Source organism: Kogia breviceps, chromosome 7 (assembly GCF_026419965.1).
Source record: "Kogia breviceps isolate mKogBre1 chromosome 7, mKogBre1 haplotype 1, whole genome shotgun sequence".
Lineage (NCBI taxonomy): Eukaryota > Metazoa > Chordata > Mammalia > Artiodactyla > Physeteridae > Kogia > Kogia breviceps.
In genome coordinates, this window is record NC_081316.1 from 66,940,961 (window position 1) to 66,968,825 (window position 27,865).

Sequence of the window (27,865 nt, forward strand, 5' to 3'; positions counted from 1 at the left end):
GGAGTTTGGAAAGATGATTTAGAAAAGAGGATTTAAACTCAAACTGAGTTCAAAATCCAACTCTTACTCATGAAGTAGATGACCTTGGGCAGTTTACTTAAGTTATCTGAAATGATTCCTTATGTGTACATTATTTTTATGGGAATTAATTGAAATAATTAAATCGAAGTCACTAGTACATAGTAGGTACATAATAAATGATAGTTATGACTATTTTCAGTGGATTCCTACCCTCAAGAGTCTCAAAATCTAGTGGAGTACAAAGTTTATGTTAGAACACCCACCCCACAAGTGTAATGTTTCAAGATCCTCATCAGTTAAAAAAATCAATAGACTTACTGCTAATACTAATAATGAGAAGATGGTGCCTATTCCAGCTGAGGGGAAAATAGGAAAATGGTAGCTGAATTTATAAATATTTGCAATGAAACCTTCAGATCAGTCCAGACAGATGGTGACAAAAGCAGAAATCTCAGAAGTAAGATTGAGAATAGACCTAAATCCAGGCCTATATGTGGGAAGGACATTGATGCACTATAGCTAAGATGAAGACTTCAGGCATTATGCTTTATAACTAATTAGAAACAACCCATGAACCTCCTTCTTATGACATAAAGATGTGCAACAGGAGAGCTGGATGATCTAATATGTTTATAGCTATATGCAACAGGATCTGAAAGACAAGGGTTGGGAAGGAGACAAAATCCACTGTCCCTATCATACAAAAGAAAATCAAAGAAGTCTGTAATTTTTTCTCTCCTTCCCCCAAACTAAGATAGAGATAGTGGCTTCCTACTGTCTCTACTCAACACAAAGAAGCAATGGACAGGAAGACAGCTGGAAAGACAAAGCAGCCATCTGTGTCCTGCACATGTATTGTCTAGGGCTCAAAGAGGAAGTACCCAAAGCTTCCATCATTTGGCAACAAGAAGCCATCTTCATCTCTAGTTTCATTAACAGCTTCACTCTACTTAGCAGTGACTGACCCCCACAGACTAAATGTTACGCTCATGAAAAGTCATGGGATCCAAACAGCCAGCCATGAAATAATCCAAAAAGAGCCAGAGAAATGATCCCTGAGTAGTGGGAGGAAACAGTTCTCAGCAACTGGCCCTTCAAGCTCAGACAGCCCTGCAGAGGCTCCCACACAGTCCCTGCTCTAGATATCTGCACCAGATGGTATGGGAGTAAGGCAGGAGTCAGGGAGTCAAGATGTGTGCGTGCGTGTGTGTGTGTGTGTGTGTGTGTGTGTATCACATGAAATGCAGTTTTCATCTTACAAAGTACACATACATCTCAATTTTACAGAGATGAAGTTGTGGCTCAGATTGATTAAGTAAGTAGCCCAAGATCATATAGCTCGTAAGTGAATCAGTCACTGCAAGCCAGGACTGGTTTCAAAGTGTGCAATCTTTCTACTAGATGCTTTGAGGGTCCCTCTCACCTTTACTCTTCTGTGATCCTATAAATTTTTAAAATATATACAGCCTTCATCATGCCAAAAACAAACAAAAATCCACAGATAATTTAAAAACAAACTTCTCATTTCTGCTTTATAACACAAAACCACAAGAAACATCCATAAATAGCCATGTCATTTTATTTATTTAAGTATGAAAAATGATATTTCAATGTCAGAAACTAAATGATATGGATATATATTTAATTACTATTGCTCTAGGCCAGTGATTTTCAACTCTGCCTACAAATTAAAATCCCCTGGGGAGCTTTGAAAAAATACCAATGCCTGAGTGCCACCCCCAAACTTTCCAATACAACTGGGGGACCCATTTGCTTCTAATGTTAGTCAGGGTTGAAAACCTTTCATGTAAGATATAAACATGATGATCAAGACCAATACTCTATAAAAGTTACTTGAATAAGTCAGCATTAATGAGAGTAGTTTCTTTACTCAAATATCAAAACAAGAAAGCTTCTGAAAGATGTTCACACATAACTGCCAAATCAACACAGTTCCACTAATAGCTCATAGTTAAATATGATTTGCTAGGTAAACAGAGAATTATATTGCTTGAAGCATTTCCAAGTAATTCACTCCCATGCACTTATGTCAGTATTCAATTTTGTACTGACACTTACATAACAATGCAACAGTTAATACGATTGTTGCATTTAATCTATGGAAGGCACTGCTTTAAGCCCATTACATATATTAACTCCTTTGAACTTCACATTAACATTATGAGGTAGGTTATTATTTTACAGATTAGAAAACTGAGACACAGAAAGTTTAAGTTGTCCTATGTTGAACAGGTAAAAAGAGACAAAGCCAGGGTTGAAACTCAGGTAATCTGTTCCAGAATCCAAGCACTTAATCTCCAACCTGTACAGCACATTATTTTTAACACCCTGTATTTGGTTGAGCACTTTACATTTCATGTTTTTAATGCATATTATCCAAATCGATCTTTGCACCAATCCAATGAAATAGTTAGATTGATATTATCACAATTTGACTAAAAAAGAATCAAAATTAGAGAGATTAGAAGCCCTCCTTTACAAAAAGAGCATCTTTTTCCCTAGGAAACTTCCATAACAAGAAAGCATTTTTTTAATGTCAACATAAAAATGAAGAATAACATGGTTTCAAATTAATTGTTTGCTTCTTGACAACACACTTAATGTTCTTTAAACATATGTACACAAACAAGACCATAAGCAAAAATTATGAATATCTTGTCTTAGATACACTTTTACTTTCCCATCCTTAGCTTTCCCTCACCCTCTTCCCTACCCTCTGAGTGTCCAGTTTAGTTACATTGCATTCTGATAGGACAAATTCCCAACACCATAATCTAAACTCCCAGAATAGGTCTCCAAAAATAATCATTGCATATTCTCTATCCTTCCTTCATCAGAATTTGAAATCCTCTAAGTACCCTGACCCCAGATGGTACTCAGGAGGAATCCTGCTTACAAAACTTGATCCTCAACCCTTACTAAGGTAAATGATGGTATATATGGGCTTTCCTACTTTGTATAAGATGGTCTGAACCACTAAAGGTAGAATTTTGGTAAATAGGAGGGTCAGTGAGAGATAAATTAGGGAGCAAGGAAACTTTTCATCATCCTCTAAATCACAATCCAAAGGATCTCTACTTTCTTCATAACATAAGAGCATTTTGCTTATAAGGATTTGATATGCCAAATTTCTTCACTTAAAGTGATCAAAATTATAATGTTAGATGCCTTATCTTTATGGGTAGGTCTGTAGACACAAATGGACCAAATTATATGATTGATATTTTTAACAAAACTAGTCAAAATAATGTCATGTCAAATAACCAGCATAGGTACATCTGAAAGACATGTAATTGTAGTAATTGTCAGTCCTGCTAAAGATCCAGGCATAATATGAATTTTCCCAGCCTTTGACTAAACTTACTATATATAAGCCAAAAAGGAAAAAAAACACTGCAAATTAAATATAGAACTTTGAGTCAGGACCTCTGTATTTCAAGCCCAGCTGTGCTACTGACCTTTTTATAAAATTAGCCAAAATCTCTTCACCTGGCAGTAAAAACCTTGGGAAAAAATTGCCTCCGTTTTCCCATCTAAAAACACGTATAAGAAGTTCATAGCTCTCCGGGTCATTTGAAGTAAAGAACTGTAAAGTTAGAGCTTGTAAACAGGGGGTCAGAATATACCAGAGACTAAATTACCTTTCAAGAAACTTGGAATATCATCTGTGAACTACACCAATAATTTTCTAAACAAAATTGGTAGTCCAGACAAATAACTACAAAAACCAAAAATGATAAGTATGCTAAAAGAAAAAAATAAAAGCTGGAGATGCATTATAATATATAGTTTTATACATACTGGTTGAAAATCTGCATGATTTCATCCAATCTCCACTTTTATTCTCCTTGTGAACATGGGTACACATTTGAGTGACCTCATGAAAGCTTAGGGTGAAGGCTGACATTATGCTAATTGAGCCACAAGGGATTCAAACTGATAACCTTGGCCTTATTAGAAGTAAGTTCTAGAGTTGGAAAGATGGTAGAGGAAGAGCCAAGAAAAAAAGATACCTTTGGTTCCAGAAAATCTCCTGACAAAGAGGAAGGCTTATCAAGCCCTGAAAGCCACCCAGGCAAAGTAGGCGCTTTTGCAAAGGAAGGAGCAGAGGAAAGGAAAAGAGATCAAGTTTAGCGACTAGAAGTGTTCCTACATGATTCCTGGCGGCAACTACGTGACAGGGTGAGACTCAGACAACTAGAAGTGAAACCTCACGGCTTGGAAGTGCCAGATAAACATTCCTTGGCCTTTGTTTTATGCATAGAAAGAATTAATGGGGTGAGTTTACTGGTGCAGAGGACCATTACAAGAGTTTGCCTGAATAAGATTTTCAGTGGTGTCTTTATGCAAGTAACTCCTCAAACCATACAAATGCTTCGTATAGTGGAACCTTATGTGACCTGGGGATTTCCAAATTTGAAGTCAGTTTGGGAGCTCATCTTGAAACCTGGACAAGCAAAGGTCAAGAATAAAATCATCCCTTTGACAGACAACACAGTGATTGAGGAGCACCTGGGGAAGTTTGGTGTCATTTGCTTGGAAGACCTCATTCATGAAATTGCCTTCCAGGGGAAGAATTTTCAGGTGATCTCAGGGTTCTTGTGCCCTTTCCAACTCTGTAGCCCGTCATGCTACCAAGAATAGAGTGGGATTCCTCAAGGAAGTGGGCTCACCTGGCTATCGAGGTGAACACATCAATCAGCTCCTCCACAGCTGAACTAAACCCAGCATATCAGAAAGCACAGTGCATTGGAAGCATGTGTTTTTATTTTATGGAATTGTAACCCAGTATCTTCAAGCAAGATTATTTTCTGCTTTATCTTCAGAAACTGGAGGGGAAGGGTCAGGGAAAAGATGGTGATGTTCAGGGCAAGCACTTTTCATCCCACTTCAGTTTTAAGAAAAAGTTCCTGTGTGTTTTCTGCAAAGACTGCCGTCCACCTCTGAAACCAGCAAAGGACTTGTGCCATGCAGGAGGGAGTCCTGTTTTATCACACCTATCCTGGGATTTAAAGTTGGTGAACGAACGAATACCCACACATGAATACAAGACAACAGTGGACCAGGTCCAGGGGCATATTGAAGCTGGAGTATCCCAGGGTCTTGTTCTGGAAAGAACTTGAAATACAATTAGAAAGAAGTGCACCGGGCTTCCCTGGTGGTGCAGTGGTTGAGAGTCCACCTGCCGATGCAGGGGACACGGGTTTGTGCCCCGGTCTGGGAAGATCCCGCATGTCATGGAGCGGCTGGGCAAGTGAGCCATGGCCGCTGAGCCTGCACGTCCGGAGCCTGTGCTCCTCAACGGGAGAGGCCACAACAGTGAGAGGCCCGTGTACCGCAAAAAAAAAGAAAGAAAGAAAGAAAGAAAGAAAGAAAGAAGCGCACAAAAGCAATGCTCGGTTGTCTGCTGTGAAAAAAAAAGAAAAACAAAAGTAGGTTCTAATTAGCAGAGCACAGTGTTCATTACCATTTAATTATTGATTTTAAACTGAATATATTTAACATATACTCAACGTGATAATTAATTCTTTCTATACAAAATATCTCTGCTTTTCAGATATCTTCCCCTTGATTTTTTAACTCCCTTCCAAAATAGTGATTTAATTTCAATTTGACAAGACCTAACACCATCAATACTGATTTAATCTGAAAACATATATTCTTTGAACTGAAACAGATTCAAAGGGCTATTTATTAGTTCTTCTCCACCTCAGGCAAGAGCACATTTAAGTAATCCAAGAATTTCTGTTTTCAACGAACACCAGAAAATAATACCATCACCTTCAGTTTATATAACACTTCACAGTTTACAAATCGCTTTCTTTTCCTTCATTTCATTATATATTCAAAACATCCTTGTAAGTCTCAGATATAATTATCCACATTTTACAGATGAAAATGCTGAGATTCAGAGAGATTAAGGTGTTTTGCCTCAGCTACATGCTGGAAAGAGACATCAACTAGACAAGAACTTAGGTCTCCTATGCTACTTCTTCCACAAGCTGCTGCCTCCATTGGTAATTTATCTCACTTTGGTGAACACTAGGAAGTTATTCCATGTACCTAACTGAAATCCCTTATTTCCTTTTTTTTCTGTAATAGATATGAAAACAATGTTGAAAATTGTTTCCCCAAATTTGTAAATGTTATTTAAATAGTTCTGGTAGGATCATTAACTTCTTAATAGGGAAACTTCAGGAGAAACATACTTTCCTGGTCACCATCTTGGCCAACTTGGCTGTCTGAATAAAAATCCTGACTATGAGACAAGACGGTACTGCTTCTAGACATCTCAGGAAAATTGATATTGCTTTATTGCAGAACTTTGGAGAAACATGACTTCAGTCCTAAACCCTTAAACCAAACAGGAACTCACAGATAGCACAGGGCTGACTCAGTCTACAAAGTGAAATAAGAGTAAGCTTTCTGGATTCAACGCTGTAATAGAAGTTGAGTGCTAAGTGTCAAACAATTGGTCCAACACGTTACATGACCCAACTCATGTAATCCTCACAAAAATCCTGTAAGAGAGGAAGAAGTCTTACCCTAATTTTATAAATGTGAAAATTGAACCCAGAGAACTTAAAAAAAACTTGCCCGGAGTCACTTAGATTGTAAGTATCTAAGTCTATTAAGTGTCTGATCTATATCTGACTACCTCCAAAAGTCAAGCTTTTAATCTTCTCCTCTAAACCGAAATACAATGTTCTATATTTAACAAAGCAGAAAAGGTTACAGTTGAAAGGGATAATTAAGTCTTAGCTAGACTGTATAATTCTGGATACAGCATTTATTTTTCTGAACCTCTATTATAAAATAGGGAAATTACTAACATAACTGTTTCTCAGGGTTGGTGTAGAACCAAATGAAATAAAACTATGAAGTAGTATACTAATATTTGTTATATGTTAATTCTATGCAAAAATCTGTTCATGAGGAACTAGTCAAAAAATTATTAAATTGAACTAAACTGACTATGTCTAACACCTAGGACTGTTGCCAAGCATGCCTCATAGCCCAAAGATGCCAATTATATGCTGCCAAGCTAATTAGGGCCATTTCAAGTCAGGTTGAGCAATGACCTTCATGTCAGGAAATAATTTCTAGCATTTTATTATTATTTTTTAACATCTTTATTGGAGTATAATTGCTTTACAATGGTGTGTTAGTTTCTGCTTTATAACAAAGTGAATCAGTTATACATATACATATGTTCCCATATCTCTGCCCTCTTGCATCTCCCCCCCTCCCACCTTCCCGATACCACCCCTGTAGGTGGTCGCAAACCACCTAGCTGATCTCCATGTGCCATGCAACTGCTTCCCACTAGCTATCCCCCCTATGTTTGGTAGTGTATATATGTCCGTGGCACTCTCTCACTTTGTCAGAGCTTACCCGTCCCCCTACCCATATCCTCAAGTCCATGCTCTAGTAGGTCTGTGTTTTATTCCCGTCCTACCCCTAATCTCTTCATGACATTTTGTTTTCTCTTAGATTCCATATATATCTGTTAGCATATGGTATTTGTTTTTCTCCTTCTGACTTACTTCACTCTGTATGACAGACTCCAGATCCATCCACCTCACTACAAATAACTGTTTAATTAATTTTTACGGCTGAGTAATATTCCATTGTATATATGTGCCACATCTTCTTTATCCATTCTTCTGTTGGTGGACATGTAGGTTGCTTCCATGTCCTGGCTATTGTAAATAGAACTGCAATGAAAATTTTGGTAAATGACTCTTTTTCAATTATGGTTTTCTCAGGGTATATGCCCAGTAGTGGGATGCTGGGTCATATGGTAGTTCTATTTGTAGTTTAAGGAACCTCCATACTGTTCTCCATAGTGGCTATATCAATTAACATGCCCACCAATAGTGCAAGATGGTTGCCTTTTCTCTGCACCCTCTCCAGCATTTACTGTTTCTAGAATTTTTAATGATGGCCATTCTGACCAGTGTGAGATGATATCTCATTTTAGTTTTGATTTGATTGCTCTAATGATTAATGATGTTGAGCATTCTTTCATGTGTTTGTTGGCAATCTGTATATCTTCTTTGGAGAAATGTCTATTTACTTCTTCTGCCCATTTTTGGATTGGGTTGTTTGTTTTTTTTGATATTGAGCTGCATGAGCTGCTTGTATATTTTGAATATTAATCCTTTGTCAGTTCCTTCTTTGTCAAATATTTTCTCCCATTCTGAGGGTTGTCTTTTGGTCTTGTTTATGGTATTCTTTGCTGTGTAAAAGCTTTTAAGTTTCATTAGGTCCCATTTGTTTATTTGTGTTTTTATTTCCATTTCTCTAGGAGGTGGGTCAAAAAGGATCTTGCTGTGATTTATGTCATAGAGTGTTCTGCCTATGTTTTCTCTAAGAGTTTGATAGTGTCTGGCCTTACATTTAGGTCTTTAACCCATTTTGAGTTTATTTTTGTGTGTGGTGTTAGGGAGTGTTCTAATTTCATACTTTACATGTACCAATCCAGTTTTCCTAGCACCACTTATTGAAGAGGCTGTCTTTTCTCCACTGTATATTCTTGCCTCCTTTATCAAAGATAAGGTGACCATATGTGTGTAGGTTTATCTCTGGGCTTTCTATCCTGTTCCATTAATCTATATTTCTGTTTCTGTGCCAGTACCATACTGTCTTGATTACTGTAGTTTTGTAGTATAGTCTGAAGTCAGGGAGCCTGATTCTTCCAGCTCCATTTTTCGTTGTCAAGACTGCTTTGGTTATTCGAGGTCTTCTGTGTTTCCATACAAATTGTGAAATTTTTTTGTTCTAGTTCTGTGAAAAATGCCAGTGGTAGTTTGATAGAGATTACATTGAATCTGTACATTGCTTTGGGTAGTAGAGTCATTTTCACAATGTTGATTCTTCCAATCCAAGAACATGGTATATCTCTCCATCTATTTGTATCATATTTAATTTCTTTCATCAGTGTCTTATAGTTTTCTGCATACAAGTCTTTTGTCTCCTTAGGTAGGTTTATTCCTAGATATTTTATTCTTTTTTTTGCAGTGGTAAATGGGAGTGTTTTCTTAACTTCACTCTCAGATTGTTCATCATTACTTTATAAGAATGCCAGAGAGTTCTGTGCATTAACTTTGTATCCTGTTACTTTACCAGATTCATTGATTACCTCTAGTAGTTTTCTGGTAGCATTTTTAGGATTCTCTATGTATAGTATCATGTCATCTGCAAGCAGTGACAGCTTTACTTTTCTTTTCCAATCTGTATTCCTTTTATTTCTTTTTCTTCTCTGATTGCTGTGGCTAGAACGTCCAAATCTATGTTGAATAAGAGTGGTGAGAGTGGACAACCTTGTCTTGTTCCTGATCTTAGTGGAAATGGTTTCAGTTTTTCACCATTGAGGATGATGTTGGCTGTGGGTTTGTCACATATGGCCTTTATTATGTTGAGGAAAGTTCCCTGTATGCCTACTTTCTGCAAGGTTTTTCTCATAAATGGGTGTTGAATTTTGTCAAAAGCTTTCTCTGCATCTATTGAGATGATCATATGGTTTTTCTCCTTCAGTTTGTTGATATGGTGTGTCATGTTGATTGATTTGTGTATTTTGAAGAATCCTTGCATTCCTGGAATAAACCCCACTTGATCATCATGTATGATCCTTTTAATGTGCTGTTGGATTCTGTTTGCTAGTATTTTGTTGAGGACTTTTGCATCTATGTTCATCAGTGATATTGGCGTGTAGTTTTGTTTCTTTGTGATGTCTTTGTCTGGTTTTGGTATCAGGGTGCTTGTGGCCTCAACAATGAGGTTGGGAATGTTCCTCCCTCTGCTATCTTTTGGAAGAGTTTGAGAAGGATAGGTGTTAGCTGTTCTCTAAATTTTTGATAGAATTCGCCTGTGAAGCCATCTGGTCCTGGACTTTTGTTGGAAGATTTTTAATCACAGTCTCAATTTCAGTGCTTGTGATTGGTCTGTTCATATTTTCTAGTTCTTCCTGGTTCAGTCTCGGCAGGTTGTGCATTTCTAAGAGTTTGTCCATTTCTTCCAGGTTGTCCATTTTATTGACATAGAGTTGCTCCTGTAATCTCTCATGATCCTTTGTATATCTGCAGTATCAGTTGTTACATCTCCTTTTTCATTTCTAATTCTATTGATTTGAGTCTTCTCCCTTTTTTTCTTGATGAGTCTGGTTAATGGTTTATCAATTTTGTTTATCTTCTCAAAGAACCAGTTTTTAGTTTTATTGATATTTGCTATCATTTTCTTCATTTCTTTTTCATTTCTTTCTGCTCTGATCTTTATGATTTCTTTCCTTCTGCTAAATTTGGGGTTTTTTGGTTCTTCTTTCTCTAATTACTTTAGGTGCAAGGTTAGGTTATTTATTCAAGATGTTTCCTGTTTCTTAAAGTAGGATGGTATTGATATAAACTTCCCTCTTAAAACTTCTTTGGCTGCATCCCAAAGGTTTTGGGTCGTCGTGTCTCCATTGTCATTTGTTTCTAGGTATTTCTTGATTTCCTTTTTGATTTCTTCAGTGATCACTTCTTTATTAAGTAGTGTATTGTTTACCTTCCATGTGTATTTTTTACAGCTCTTTTCCTGTAATTGATATCTAGTCTAAAAGCGTTGTGGTAGGAAAAGACACTTGATTCAATTTCAATTTTCTTAAATTTACCAAGGCTAGATTTGTGACCCAATATATGATCTGTCCTGCAAAATGTTCCATGAGCACTTGAGAAAAATGTGTATTCTGTTGTTTTTGGATGGAATGTCCTATAAATATCAATTACGTCCATCTTATTTAATGGATCATTTAAAACTTGTGTTTCCTTATTTATTTTCATTTTGGATGATCTGTCCATTGGTGAAAGTGGTGTGTTAAAGTCCCCTACTATGATTGTATTACTGTCGATTTCTGCTCTTATGGCTGTTAGTATTTGCCTTATGTATTGAGGTGCTCCTATGTTGGGTGCATAAATATTTACAATCGTTATCTTCTTCATGGATTGATCCCTTGATCATTATGTAGTGTCCTTCTTTGTCTCCTGTAATAGTCTTTATCTTAAAGTCTATTTTGTCTGATATGAGAATTGTTACTCCACCTTTTTTCTGATTTCCATTTGCCTGGAATATCTTTTTCCATACGCTCACTTTCAGTCTGTATGAGTCCCTAGGTCTGAAATGGGTCTCTTTTAGACAGCATACATATGGGTCTTTTTTTGTATCCATTCAGCTAGTCTGTGTCTTTTGGTGGGAGCATTTAATCTATTTACATTTAAGGTAATTATCGATGTGAATATTCATATTACCATTTACTTAATTGTTTCTGGTTTGTTCTTGTAGGTCTTTACCTTCTCTTGTGTTTCTTTCCTAGAGAAGTTCCGTTAGCATTTGTTGTAAAGCTGGTTTGGTGGTGCTGAACTCTCTCAGCTTTTGCTTGTCTGTAAAGGCTTTAATTTCTACATCAAATCTGAATGAGATCGTTGCTGGGTAGAGTAATCTTTGTTGTAGGTTTTTCTCCTTCATCACTTTAAATATGTCCTGCCACTCCCTTCTGGCTTGCAGAGTTTTTGCTGAAATATCAGCTGTTAATCTTATGGGAATTTCCTTGTGTGTTATTTGTTGTTTTTCCCTTGTTGCTTTTAATATGTTTGCTTTGTATTTAATTTTTGATAGTTTGATTAATATGTGTCTTGACGTGTTTCTCCTTGGATTTATCCTGTATGGAACTCTCTGTGCTTCCTGGACTTGATTAACTATTTCCTTTCCCATATTAGGGAAGTTTTCAACTATAATCTCTTCAAATATTTTCTCAGTCCGTTTCTTTTTCTCTTCTTCTTCTGGGACCCCTATAATTCAAATGTTGGTGCGTTTAATGTTGCCCCAGAAGTCTCTGAGACTGTCCTCAGTTCTTTGCATTCTTTTTTCTTTATTCTGCTCTGCAGTAGTTATTTCCACTATTTTATCTTCCTGATCACTTATCCGTTCTTCTGCCTCAGTTATTCTGCTATTGACCTCATCTAGAGTATTTTTAATTTCATTTATTGTATTGTTCTTCGTTGCTTGCTTCCTCTTTAGTTCTTCTAGGTCCTTGTTAAATGTTTCTTGCATTTTGTCTATTCTATTTCCAAGATTTTGGATCATCTTTACTATCATTATTCTGAATTCTTTTTCAGGTAGACTGCCTATTTCCTCTTCATTTGTTAGGTCTGGTGGGCTTTTACCTTGCTCCTTCATCTGCTGTGTGTTTTTCTGTCTTCATTTTGCTTAAATTACTGTGTTTGGTGTCTCCTCTTTGCAGTCTGCTGGTTTGTATTTCCCGTTGTTTTTTGGTGTCTGTCCCTGTTGGTTAAGGTTGATTCAGTGGGTTGAGTAGGTTTCCTGGTTGAGGGGACTAGTGACTGTGTTCTGATGGATGAGGCTGGATCTTGTCTTTCTGGTGGGCAGGTCCACGTCTGGTGGTGTGTTTTGGGGTATCGGTAGCCTTATTATGATTTTAGGCAGCCTCTCTGCTAATGGATGGGGCTGTAGTCCTGTCTTGCTATTTCTTGGGCATAGGGTGTCCAGCACTGTACATTGCTGGTGGTTGAGTGAAGCTGGGTCTTGGTGTTGAGATGGAGATCTCTGGGAGATTTTCGCCATTTGATATTACGTGGAGCGGGAGGTCTCTTTTGGACCAATGTCCTAAAGTTTTTTCTCCCACCTCAGAGACACAGCCCTGATGCCTGGCTGGAGCACCAAGAGCCTTTAACCCACATGGCTCAGAATAAAAGGGAGAAACATTAGAAAGGAAAGAAAGAAAGGAAGGAAGGAAGGAAGGAAAGTAGGAAGGAAGGAATTAAGTAAGAAAGGAAGTTAGGAAGGAAGGAAAAGAAGAAAAGAAAAAAGGAAGAAAGGAAGCAAGCAAGCAAGAAAGTTGATAAAAATAAAATAGGATAAAATAGTTATTAAAATAAAATATAATTATTAAGAAGAAAAATGTTTTTAACTAAAAAATAAAAAAACAGGACGGTCAGAACTCTAGGACAAATGGTGAAAGCAAAGCTATACAGACAAAATCTCACACAGCTGCACACACATACACACTCACAAAAAGAGAAAAAGGAGAAAAAAATAATACGTCTTGCTCCCAAAGTCCACCTCCTCAACTTGGGATGATTCGCTGTCTATTCAGGTCTTCCACAGATGCAGGGCACTTTAAGTTGATTGTAGAGCTTTAATCCACTGCTTCTGTGGCTGCTCGTAGAGACATCCCCCCTCCTCTTTGTTGCACAGCTCCTAGGGTTCAGCTTTGGACTTGGCCCCACCTCTGCGCGTAGGTTGCCCGAAGGCGTCTGCTCTTCCCTCCGACAGGACAGGTTTAAAGGAGCAGCTGATTTGGGGCCTCTGGCTCACTCTGGCCAGGGGAGGGAGGGGTAGAGATGCAGGGCGAGCCTGCGGTGGCAGAGGCTGGCGTGACATTGCAACAGCCTGAGGCGCTCTGTGCGTTCTCCCGGGGAAGTTGTCCCTGGATCCCGGGACCCTGGCAGTGGCAGGCTGCACAGGATCCCGGGAGTGGAGGTGTGGAGAGTGACCTGTGCTCAGCCACAGGCTTCTTGGTGGCGGCAGCAGCAGCCTTAGCGTCTCATGCCCGTCCCTTGTGTCTGCGCTGATAGACATGCCTCACGCCCATGTCTGGAGCTCATTTAAGAGGCATGCTTAATCCTCTCTCCTCGCACACCAGGAAACAAAGAGGGAAGAAAAAGTGTCGTCCCTTTGGCAGCTCCAGACCTCTCCCAGACTCCCTCCCGGCTAGCCGTGGTGCACTAACCCCTTCAGGCTGTGTTCACGCAGCCAACCCCAGTCCTCTCCAGGCTTCCGACTGAAGCCTGAGCCTCACCCCCCAGCCCCCGCCCGTCCCGGCGGGTGAGCAGACAAGCCTCTCGGGCTGGTGAGTGCTGGTCAGCACTGATCCTCTGCGGGAATCTCTCTGCTTTGCTCTCCTCACCCTGTTTATGTGCTCTCCTCTGTGGCTCTGCAGCTTCCCCCTCTGCCACCTGCAGTCTCTGTCCGTGAAGGGGCTTCTAGTGTGTGGAAACCTTTCCTCTTTCACAGCTCCCTCCCATTGGTGCAGGTCCCGTCCCTATTCTTTTGTCCCTGTTTATTCTTTTTTCTTTTGCCCTACCCAGGTACATGGGGAGTTTCTTGCCTTTTGGAAGGTCTGAGGTCTTCTGCCAGCGTTCAGTGGGTGTTCTGTAGGAGCAGTTCCACGTGTAGATGTATTTCTGATGTATCTGTGAGGAGGAAGGCGATCTCCACATCTTACTCTTCCGCCATCTTCTCTCTGTCCTCTAGCCTTTTAAAATATCTTTGCAGCCTCCAGTTGAACATTTCCAAAGAATTTTCTATTGTTTCCAGTACCTGGAATTTACAATGAGGTGTTTCCCAACAAGAGCCTGGATATGAGGGAAGTGATATTTCTGTTTGACAGTTAAGTTATAAAATTAACTCATAAAACAGGGAAATGTTTTGTTAACCCTAAATGCACCAGCTTAAACAATAGTTTGTAAATTCGTGACTGGGAATTACCTTCAAATACCAGCCATGGTATAGCTCCAGACAAAGTAGGCTACTGAGCAATAGAAAGTGGGTGAAGTTAGAGAGGGCAACCCATAGGAAAGAGAAGGGAGGAGAATAGTTTATGAAACATTACCTCTAATACTGTTCAAGAGATAGTGGTCCTCTATCACATTGAGATAAATTGTTCTTAAGGTAAGGAAAATTCTTCAACCATCTTAACTAAAATGAGAGTCTCATGAATGAATATGGAGTATCAGGTCTCATTGTCAAGGCCTTCCCTACAACCAGATAGACCCTTAAACTGGATTAAAGAATTTGACATGAAATTCATTTTGCTCTGGCTCTCCGTGGATTAAAGCAAACTTTTGGTTATGACTTGGCTCCTCATGTAGCCTGAATAGGTAAGAAAAGTATTCACCATGCAGACTTTGAGTAGTAAGCTTCATTTCACAGTTATTGCTCACTTTGAAAAAGTAAACTGTCATTCAGACATCAACCAAAGTGCCATGGGCATTTTGTTTACCCAGTCAGTGGCTAAGAGTCTGAATATTTCAGGACTCAGACAAGCCCAAGTCCTTGGAGTTTAAAAGTTTCAGACGCTGAAATATGCCGAAACCATCAAAATACTACCCAGGGATTGTTCTGCTCAGCTCTACTGCTTCAACCTCTTTTGGAAGATAAAACTCAACAAGGGTCTAAATATAATCAGATCTATTGTTGACTATAATCTGCTGATCCAAACAGATATGAAACCTGCTTAGTAGGCAGATGTTTGGCAGATAATGACTGCCATGTCATCAATGTTTATGATGAACTACATTCCTAAGCTAAAGGTACAGGATAATCACACTTCTTTCTGGAAAAAATATGCAAGTCAAAGAATACTAATACTGAATGACATGAAAAGTCTTATTTTTTTTCATTTAACTCTACCTGAGCACATTTTTAACCTAAGTATCACTCCATTGTATAATATCTATTATATTGCTTCCTCATTCCTTCTAGTAAATTATTTAATTACAGCATAGTTATGTATGAACTGTGAAATGTATAACCTTATGAACATAACTATTTCTATGATAATCATGACTTCCTTCATGTTCAGAAATCATAGGACTAGTAATGTCTTTGCTGTCCCCAGACTCTGCAGCATAAGTTAAGCTTTTGGCATTGAGGATGGCTTTTGTCACTCCGTTCATAGGTGCCTCACCCTTGGGAGCCTGGAACATACAAACATGACAGTGGACAGGCAAACTATGTCAGCCTAGAGACAGAGCCCTGATGAAGAAAGAGCACTTTGTCATTTCTAACACAGGTCTATGTTATATGAACTCACAGCACATTCAGGAACTAAACAATTGGTGACAGGAGGTAGGGTTCAAGAAAACCAACAGGAAATTGCTATCAGCCACCACTTGCAAGTCACAAAGTATGAAACATATGGGAAGCAAAATAGGAAATAGGGAATCTATGTGAACAATATTGTATATTGCTAAATTGCTTATTGAACAATTCATGGACATGTTGAAAGACACAACATGGTGAAAAGAGCTTAGGATCTGAAACAGGAAAACCAGGCACTAAAATAGGTGATTACAAGCTTCTTGACTTTAGGCAAGTTACTGTTCCCCTCTGGGCTTTGGTTTCCCCATCCTTAAATTGGACCTCCTTACTTCATACATTTCCTGAGTGAATTAGGGTGACGAAATGAGTATTATAAAACATGCTTTGTAAGCTCTAAATAGATATCACTTATTTCTTGTGGTTTTTCTGTATGGAAAGTATAGGTTAGCACATCATTCTCTCATAGTCCTGAAGTGGGGAAAATCAAGAAGAAAAAAAAATGATGTCACTAATGTTTCGTATTTTTAGATGTTAAAAAATACATCTGGGGCTTCCCTGATGGTGCAGTTGTTGCGAGTCCGCCTGCTGATGCAGGCGACATGGGTTCATGCCCCTGTCCGGGAAGATCCCACATGCCATGGAGTGGCTGGGCCTGTGAGCCATGGCCACTAGGCCTGTGCTTCCACAGCCTGTGCTGCTCCACAATGGGAGAGGCCACAACAGTGAGAGGCCCGTGTACCAAAAAAAAAAAAAAAAAAAAAAAAAAAATCTGGTGAAAGCCCCTGGTTTTTCAAAATTCTCTTCAAATCTGCTCACACTAAAAACTAACTAATCAAAATAAGCTATTTATCACAAAATTGGTTATAATAATGTGAATTGATATAGAGGTCATTGTAGAAGACCTCCAGCAAAGAACATTAAACTTGCTCACATTCGAACCAAATTTTTTATCTATGTAGTATTTCTTAGCCGTTTGTTTGTCTTAACTACCTAACAGAAGATTAGAGGAAAAGGGGCAGACATTAAAATGATGTAAGCACAGTTGCCTACAAAAGAGGGGAAATGTTTCTGGCACAGTGTTTTTTTTCTCAAATTCTTTCTAGAATACTATAAGAGTTTTAAATATCTTGCTCTGGCATTCAGCTATACAAATATCAAATGTTGACCCACACAAATCATGTACACACATTCACACCAAACAACAGACAGTTTTAATGATATTATGCTTAGGAACAAGGCACTAATTAGATATCATTCACCATTTTTCAGTCTTAAAAAATCATTTTAATTTCCTTGCATGCATAAGGGCTCTTAATTGGAATTTCCAAGGCAAATTCAGTGCAGGGGCATCCATAATTGGCATAATACATATTAATCCATAAATTATTCATTTAAGTAACAAGTCTCTGGAATCTCTAGGCATTATAAAATATAAGGACAACATAAGCCCTATTTAGTCCTATGGGTCTTCTTTTAAATGAACCTTGAAGTAGCAGTAATAGTTCTTAAAAGTAACAGAAAATAGTTTGATATAAAATTAATAAGTGTAATGCCACATAATCAAAGGTGCTATATATTATTATTTTGTTTTATCCACAAATATATCTACATCATTCATACAGACCAAAAATATTAAGTAATTTACTATGTCTACAGAGATCTTCATATGGCTGTGTAAGAAGTGCCCAGACATACACATTTCCATATAGTCGTCAATATATGTCAGAGCATTGTGGAGCCAGACACCAAATTTGATTTTAGGAGCACCAAGAGAGCTATGCCCATCCTCTCCATCCCCTCAAGGCACCCTCCAAAACTTAGTTTTCACTCCTGCAAAGGCGCTTAAAATAAAAAGAAGTACTTTTCAATTAATAATTTAACATAAAGTATGTAAAATGCACACATTCCAATTTGTCTGGTGGGAGAGACCCATAGCAGATTTTTGCAGCTAGGGGTTTTGCTATAGGAATCAAGAGAGATAGAGATAGATAGAGAAAGAGATATAGAAAGAGATAGAGATAGAGATGGGGAGGGGGGAGAGAGAGATTGAGAATAAGGACTACCAAAAGTAAATATTTTACAATTTTTTCTCAAACTTAATTCATAATATATCAGAGTTTACACTAGTATAAAATGCCAAGGCAGAAACTGTGATATGCTTGACATTGAAATGACTGCTTTTGTTTCTGCTAGTTACTCTGGAAGAGCAAAATAATAAACTTTGTTACTTTAGGTTTTTAAGATGTTTCTAGACAGGCATATCTTGATTTGACATATAGATCACATAAAGTGGCTGAAACCTTATCTAATGGCAAAAATTGTTGTTCTGATCTTATTTTTAGATTCATATTTTATAGTTTTATAACTGTAACATTTTCATTTGAAAGTGTATTCTTTGAAAAATTATGTCTCTTGGGGTAACTTGTAGTAAAATGCTTTTTCCAACTACATATCCAACGGAATTGTTAATTTCATTACAGTCATCATTAATGCCATTGATTAATATATCCCATTGCTATAATCAAAATAACTGGGTATCTATGTTAACTATGTATTTGAGACTGAGATATTTCTCAGTAGTCAAGAATGTTAAGTTAATGGTGGAAAATTACATTTATAACTTAAAGTAGTATTTTATTTCCTCCATCCTCCCCCACTCCCATCCCAAGAATGCAGCTGAATGAGACAACTGCCTAAGTGCTTAAAGAACCAGCAGACAGCAGCCTCACACACCACAATTCTCACAGTTAGCCCCTTGCAAGCTGTGGAAGAATCTATCCCATTCTCTTTCAGCAGAAAAGTTAGGTTTGTACTTTGCAAGCACACTTTTGGAGAAAGAACTTAATTCAGAACAAAAGGAAAGATTGGTTTTCTTTGAAATGTGTTTATAATGGCAATGAGTTAACATAAGAGGGAAAAAAAGAGAGGCTTTATAGCTTGCAAATGATGTCATGTCTACAAAGTGTTAATTGATCTTTATATCAGGAGGAAACAATAAATCTTCCTTCACCAGCAACCACACTAGAAACTTCCTCATATCTGCCTGAAGTTTCATATGGAATTATAGTAATATGTAGCTAAAATTTATTCTTTCCCTCAGTCTGTTCCATTACAACATAATCATCTCATCATTATCACTGCTTACAATAAATGCCTTTGGAGGCAGATTCTTTGTTAAGGAGGCAAAAGACATTTTCATTACTGTGGCAATTTTTTTTTAAAAAGACACAATGAGAGTAAGTATACCTACTCCAGATTTCTACTGAATTAAATTTTTAAATTCAGAATCAGACAGAGTCATTTCTGACCTATATAATCAATAATAGATTGATAGACAGATAAACATATAGATTTCAAAAATGCTATTAAACTCAGGTTTATATCTGTAAATATATGATAAAAATACAATTTGTAAGGGTCTCTGCATTCTTTCCTTTCTGAAAACAAATAAATTCCTTAAGTTAGAAACCAAATATTTGTAAGACAACATTCAAAAATCAAATTATCTCCCATACGCAAATTAAACCAATCACACAAGGAAAAAATGAAATTGGAAGACAGGCTCAGAGTAACCCTGAACTGAGAATTTGGTCAACAGGCATTAAAAGAGATATATTTTTCTCTTGTTGAGATCTACAGAAACTTACTACATTGAGATGACAGGCTTCTCACTAGTGCAGCAACAAACAGGTACTCCCTAAATTTGCTGTTGGGGTAATATGAATTTTTCTTCCAAAAGTTCTTGCTTTCCCTTGGGAAAACTTTATACAAAAAAGAGGTTGGAAGAAAGACAAAATCTTTCTTAAATTTTATCCCTGAAATGTTTGCAACATAATCACAAGAAAAAATGGTTAACGGGGGAGAGGAGGGCAGTGAGGAGTGCAGATTTTAAGTATTTTCTATAATTGAGACATCTCAAATTCCTGGCACAGAAAAGGCCAACAACAAATATCTGTTTAATAAACTAATGTCAATTTTTTAAAATATATATATTTAGATCATGTAGAAAAAAATTATTCTTACTTCCTAATATATAATGTAAGTTGACTAGCATAGTATATTACAAGAGTATTTAAGGAAAATCCAGTAAAATACTGGATAAAAATCCAATAAAATATTTTTTAATTTTTAACGCTGCAGATGACTAGAGCCATTTTGTGCTCCATAGATCTTATGTTTTGGCTCAGGACACAATAAAGTCAAACATGTATAGAGGGTGTATAGTAAATATATGATGAAGGAATAAAGGATAATAAGCTATAATAATTATTTACATTTGTATAATATGTTTTGTCTATTTTGTTGATCCTGTTACTGATTTTATTTTTCTAAAATGTATTTGTATTTATCATCCTACTTCTTTCTTATTTGTGTAGTATAGTTATGTAGTATAGTTAGAATAAAAATCCTTATATTCACTCTAAATTTAATCATTTAACAAATACTTACTGATCGGCTACCACATGCCAGGCACTAGTAGACGTGGGATGTGGAAGTATATAAAAATAGACAAAAATCCTTGCTTGCTGAAATTGAGTAAAATTCCCCCAGGAATGAAAAGGGAGAGGGCCAAGAAGCACCGTTTGATTGTGTATGTCTTGTTTGGCCTTATTTTGCCTTCCACACCACCTTTCAACTGTGTAAAATATATTCAGTATAACAACAGAGTCCTATTCACTTGGCTCCTAATACCTCAAGAGTTCCTTCCTTTAGTGACCTTTTCATCAATGTCAAAAAGAGGTCCAATGCTTAACAAAGTCATATCAGACACAGTGATGGTAAGAATATGGGTTATATACATAAAATATGTATCTCAAATTACCTTTAAAACTAAGAGAACAAGCTAATACCAGCATATCAATTTACAAAGTCTTATCTTTAGAAGAATAAGAGTAAATCTGAAGTTTTCAAAAGGTGATTTACAATGGAATATAAACAAAAATATACACTTCATGGTTTAAATACAAAATTTCTGAAGAATGAATTACTAACATTTCAGACCTCATTTGACATCCCATGGTCAGTGTAGCTGCCATAGCTAAGATATACTTAGAGAACTGCAATTTAAATTTCACAAAATTACTGACCAATGAGTTATAGTGATAAAATCAATATAAGATCATGATAAATTAGGTGTAAATAAAACCAAAATCTGATAGCTGTCTTTGCACTATACTCCTACTATGCCATATTGTATTCCCCTTGTGTACAGAGAAATAAGCGTCCTTACTTTTGGCAAAGGAGCTACAGAATGGCTCTAAATCAACTCTATCCTTTCCCAAACTCTATTTATCTCATCCATCTACAGCTTTTTTGACTACTTTGTTACCTTCAGACATGAATTTCCATTTCTTTAATAAACTGATTTGGCCTCACAGGCCCTGCCAGTTACCTCTCTTTACTTGTATTGTCATATGTCTTGGAAGACAAATTTATGCCCATGATATCCTATATATATCATCATATATTCTCTCTTTAAATCTCATTAAACAGGTTTCCTTCTCAGTTGCATGACTGGCATCACTTCTGAAGGCCACCAGAAACCTCATTCATACTGGGTTTGAAAGTACCAGTCTTAAATTCACATTTTTCAAATATCAACCATTACAACACTTGCTTCCAGCTGCTCTCCAGTCACCTTCCACCACACAACCAAATAAAAAAGCATCCTAGCACCTACATTCTTCTGATTCCCTTTTCTATACTGCTTTTCAATTCTCTACTGTTCTTATTTTTCCTCTCTTTAAATAAGACGGCTTGTCAATTTCCAAGATATTTGCTATTACCTCCAGGAACTGTCACCCAAACTCCAATGCTAAATCTTTAATGTTCTATTTATTGAGTCTTCTGTCTACAATATGACATGCAGTGTGCTGAGGCTGGTGAACCAATAATAGCAAGCTCACAAAGAACTCACAGTCCAGAGCCAACCATTTGCACCTAAATTCAAAAAATCCAAGTTTAAATTTAAATTTAAATCCAAGTTTATCATTATATTCCTTCCAAATACCACCTTCCCATTGCTGATTTTTGCACTTTTATTAATGCCATTACAATTCTCAAACACACTATTGTAGGCAGGGTTCCCTGGGAAGCAGACTCTGAGAAGATTAGAATGCAGAAAGCTTATTAAGGGGTACTCTGGGGATCAATACCCATGAAAGAGGAAGAAGTTGGACTGTGATGCTGTCTCAGTGGAGACCACCGCTGACCCTACGTGGAGTTCTACCTTCAAAGTTGGCTGAATTCGGTCAAAAGGGGCAAGTCTTCATATCCATATGCTGATTAGTCACTGGAATGGGGAATGACGTTGGGCAAGGCATCTCTTTTCACTCCAGGCAATACATATAGGAGACTGACATCTGAGGGTCACTGTCAGCAGCACTCCTAGCATCTAGGGAAGTAAGTCCATCATTACTAAAGTAGGGGCATCTAGGCAGTACATCACAATGTCCACCATACTCAGAGGGGTGAAATATACAAATACGGTGGAAGAAATAGAGTTTGGAGCTAAACAGACCAAGATTCTAAACTTATTCTCCATCAGTAAGTAATTAACTGTGATCACAGGCAAGTCAACTTCTCTCAATCTCTCATAAGACTATTTTGAAAATTCAATGATACATATTATGAAAACAATGCTGGATCCCCAGTAGTTGCCTAACACATGTTAATTCTTCTTCTACCCTGTAAGTTTTTTTAACTATGCTGTTTCTTTTCTAGGTACTAAGACTTCTTTCAAAATGATGTTCATTCAGTCAATAAACAGGTACTGAGAACCTGCCTTTAGCCAGGACTATTCTAGGCACTACAGAAACCACTATGAACAACTCAGACAAGGTTCCTGCCCTGGCACAGCTTAAATTACAGTGAGGGAAGACAATACATAAGTGAGTAAGTAAATAAAAAGATAACTTCTGATAGTGAGTGCTGGTCGAAATAAACAATGATGTTAAAGAGAATGGTGGGTGGGGGAGAGCTACTGTCTGATGAGGTGACACTGAGCTGAAATCTGAAAGCCAAGAAAAGGCCAATCATGTGGAGAACTGGACTGAGGGGGTATTTCTAACATAGGGGATATAGAACACAAGTCCTGAGGCAAGATAATACTTTCCTGGAATGTTCAAAGAGTGTACTATAGAACCGTAAGTGTAGATTAGAGTTCATGAGGTGAGGAAAGAGAGGTAGTCTCTTGGTACTTGTAGACCATAGTAAGGCATCACTCCTGCATTACTGTTGTGAGTATGAAAATAGAATAAAATGTGTAGAGCATTTAGTACAGTGCCCAGCACATGGTAAATCAGCAGTTGTTATTACTAGCATCATCATCTTCATTACAGTTTCAACTGATCTTTTACATACAGACCCTTCCTTTGTCCATATGTCCTCCATATATTCATAGGCCAAATAAGGAAAGGTTGGGATAGGATGAAAAAGAGGGACAGAAATAGCTGTCATGCACATTATTTGGTAATTTTTAAAAAGCAGTTTTACATTTTTTAAATCCAAATGGATCGTATCAAATTTCTGTCTGAATGCCCCACTTCTTGTGTGTGTTTAATGCATACTGAGTGCATGCTAATGAATCAATAAGTACTCATTTGCTAAATAAATGCTGTCTGAATGAGTGAATGTGAGGGGTAAGGGAATGAGTGAATAAACAAGTGACCAGTAAGAATATGTTTATTTTTAAGATTTCTGGGAGGGAATTTCTGGGAGATTTCATAACTCTGAAATGTACACCCAAGATAGTTAAAAAATATTTCCCATAAAAAGCTGGAGAATGCTGAGCAACAACCATAAAGAAGGAAATTTCTACAGGTTTCGGAAAAGATGTGGCTGGAGGTAACTCAAGTTACTAGGAGATGTGATTTACAATATGCAGGTCAGTAAGATGCTGATAAGAAGCAGTTAACGAAAGCCACCAAAATTAATTGATCATTTATTGTATTCCAATTACTGTGTATGCATTATACTTTTTTTTTTTTTTTTTTTTTTTTTTTTTGCGGTATGCGGGCCTCTCACTGTTGTGGCCTCTCCCGTTGCAGAGCACAGGCTCCGGACGCGCAGGCCTAGCGGCCATGGCTCACGGGCTTAGTTGCTCCGCGGCATGTGGGATCTTCCCGGACCAGGGCACAAACCCGTGTCTCCTGCATCGGCAGGCGGATTCTCAACCACTGCGCCACCAGGGAAGCCCTGCATTATACTTTTAATCTTCATAATCCTATAAATTATTACCTTCATTTCATAAATAAGAAAATGAGCCTTATAAAGGATTATCCAAGAATTCACAATATAATGACCAGGGTTCGTGTCTGACTCTACAACTTGTTCTTTTCCCAGAATGTAGAGAGTGAAGGAATCTGAAACAATGCCTTAGTCCTCAAGCAATCAGCATAGCAGCATGATGAAGCAATTAATAACAGACACATTGTCTTCAGTTCACTATTCACATTTTACTACATATTTACCCTTGAGTAAGAAAAAAGTCTTATTACATTTGATTTCAGAGATGGGAAACAGAGCCAGAAAAGTTATTTCCCCAAAGTAAAATTAAAACCAAAAATAGAAGGCAGCATTAATTGCGTTGTAGCCTCTGTCCACCGGTGCCCTTCTCCCCACCCATCCTGCACACACACATACACTAACAGGCATTTTTCAAGAAAAAACAAGACAAGCACATTAACCAAATTATACACAGAACTCTAAAAGTTAAAAAAACAAAACGAAACCTTTTTTTAAATCATGCTTAATTTGCCTCCCATTGCCTGAGACTCCCTGGTGGAAGAGGAGAAACCGAGCACGCATCTTAACTCTTTCAGACCGCAAGGACCATTTAGTTTCTTAGTGCTCCTATGTAGAGGAAATTTCATATTGTAAAGCATTTGATTATCTAAAACACTCCACATACATGGTAACTAGCCTTATCATGATGATCATTTTGAAATGTATAGAAATATCAAATCACTAAGAAACAAACAAGTACTAGCGATGTAATGTACAACATGATAAATATAATTAGCACTGCTGTGTGTTACATATGAAAGTTGTTAAGAGAGTAAATCCTAAGAGTTCTCATTGCAAGGAAAAATTATTTTTTTCTATTTCTTTAATTTTGTATCCATATGAGATGATGGATATTCACTAAACTTATTGTAGTAATAATTTCATGATGTATATAAGTTAAATCATTATGCTGTACACCTTAAACTTATACAGTGCTGTATGTCCATTATATCTCAAAAAAACTGGAGGAAAAATTAATGAAAAAAATCAATCAATCAATCACTCCAGTTACCAGGATGTCCACACGTCTATAGCACAGTGATAATTGACTCATAATGATGACACTGAGGCACTGAAACACACAGGAGAGTCTTTGGGACTATCAAAAACTGATTAACAAAATGAAAATTGTTTAACTCTTAAGGGCTCTTTATTGAACTTCACCTACTCACAAATTGATACTGCATATGTTTTATTTAGACTGTTTATTTAGACTGATTCACTGGAACTAATTTTTACCTTTTCAGGTAAAAAAAAACCAATCTGCTATGTTCTCCAATACATTAGGAAATGTTTTGGTAGCCACCCATTACTCTAAATCCCATAGGCTCTCATACTCAAGAAGCAATGTACCAAGTATGAGCCATGGTAACTTTACTGTGTAACAACTAGGGCCCATAAATAATGCATTGAATGATGTAACTGAATGTTCTTATTTTTCAAGTATTAGTTCTAACTTTTAAAACATAATGTATATAGTAATCAAGAAGCTAGATCTGAGTTTCTCAAAGACCAACTAGTTACCAGTCATCAGTCTGGTAGATGGGGACCTGTGGTACCAATCATCTATGCTATGAGAAAGAATAGTGAAAGAACAGGACCCAGATATATATTAAATAAGCTTAACATCAGATCTCTGTCCAATACAGGAAGGCTAGAAATGCCTTTGAGTATTACAATCTGCCCCATCTGACATTCACTCTCATTACTTCCCAAGACATAACCCTAACCCTCCTCCATTAAATTGCCCCCTAATAGCTCAAACTCAATCTGACATATAGGCCTTTTAATATACAATAAATACTTTCACCATTTTATACCTCTCCAAGTCATACTCATCCTTTCAGTTTAGGCTACAAATTCATTATTGTCACCCTCAGCTCGACCCTCAAAAAATACCCAATAATACATTAACCTGTTCCTGTTCAGTTTTCTCCCCCATTCCTTAAATCAATAATTTCTAACTTTACCACTTTTCTCAAGGACTCTAACCCTCCAGTAACATCATTATGTCTATAATGATATCTGAAGGATAGATATGTGGATGTGCTGGCTTGTAGAGATTTTTAATACAATGTTTGGTAACACAAGGTTTCTTATACACTGAAATAATAATGAACAGAAAAGCATGGTAGAAATACTGTCTCTGTATAGTATAAAGACACTTATAAGTGGCAGCACGTATGCTCCCCCAAATAGATACTATGTCTATGGGCATGTTCTGATAATCATAATAACCAAAGTTAAAGATAACTGGCAAAAAATCTAATGATTATTGTGAAGCTCCAATAAAATATCCAATAAGGGAGGTTTTTTTCTAATCTTAAAGCATTATAAAACAAATGCTTTAACTATCTTTACACTTATTTGTGTCTGAAAAAAATCTACAAACAAAACAATTACAGTAATCAAATAAAATATGACAGCACAAAATCACCATAGCCTACAGAGCATTACCAGATACACCACAATCTACACAGGAATTTATGCAATCATTTATTCATTATCTTAACAAACATTTATTGAGTACCTTTATAAATCAGACTTTCTGCTAGTCATGGGCATGCATAGATATCTGTCTTAAGGAGGCAGAATAAACCAAAATCACCTGTCAACACAATAAGTCCCATTATTCAGGTCTGAGCAATAACTTAGTATTCTATAGGGAAGAGATGCAGCAACAGAAAACAGGACAGATGTGTCTGAGTATGTGTGTGTCTGTGTTTGTGTGTGCACAAAACTAATCAGAAAAGCCATGCTCTCCCAATATTAAGTTGAAGGGTCCGTGCATGAATAAGCAGAGGTATAAAGCAGCAAGGAATGGAAGCATTTTTTTAAGAACATTTTAAGTTCCTCCACTGGGCACAGCAGACTCACACCTCACAAATATAGTATGGTGAATGGAAAAGGAGTCAAGTGGATTCAAGGACTTCCAACTAAGGTAATCTCAGGACTTCCACACAGACAGCCTCCTCTCATAATAGGTTGGTTCTAGAGTTCTCTGCAAATGCAAATTTCTTCAAATGTTGGATCACCACTTATTTGGAGACTTCAACTAGACCTCTACCCACCTTAGCCACTGAATGAGAGAAAGACTAATTGGCTAAGGATGTAGAGTTTAGCAACCATTGTTATATTTGTCACATTTTGGTAGGGTTTGAGAGGTGGTTCTATAATTTGATATCTGAACCTCCTTTTGCTTCCTTTCTAGGCAAAAAAATTCTTCTCCATCTAGATGTTTCTTTCTCTCTTCACCTTTTCAAAAAAATTTTCATTGGCACGTGAACAAGTCATTGCTTCAAAATGAAGCACTTGATGGCATATTTGTGAAATGTCATGTCAATCTTGCTCTAAAAAACACAGATATGGATAATAATGTCAGATTGACCATCACAACAGCTCTTCTTCTCCCTTCTCTATCAGCCCCAACATTTCTGAATAGCTGTTTCTTTATTTTGAGTAAAGAGGCCACAGGGCACATACAGCAATGACTTGTGACCTACTAAACATAAACTTAGGGGAGAATCCTCAGGAAAAATGGGAAGAGTCCACAAATAATTAAAACTAAGAATGGTTAAACCTCAAATATTTTCCAACACAGAGCTAACAAAATTATTTTGAACACGAAGGATACAGCAATAAGGTGTGTCTCCAAGAC

General features: G+C 37.2%; 1 protein-coding gene and 1 pseudogene across 2 annotated transcripts in view; one reads left to right on the forward strand and one right to left on the reverse strand.

Annotated features, from left to right (window-relative positions):
• GUCY1A2 (guanylate cyclase 1 soluble subunit alpha 2) overlaps positions 1-27,865 on the reverse strand; it is a 477,302-nt gene that overhangs the window by 437,842 nt on the left and 11,595 nt on the right. The gene's annotated exons all lie outside the window — the stretch shown is intronic.
• On the forward strand, positions 4,003-4,759 carry LOC131760649 (large ribosomal subunit protein uL30-like; annotated as a pseudogene).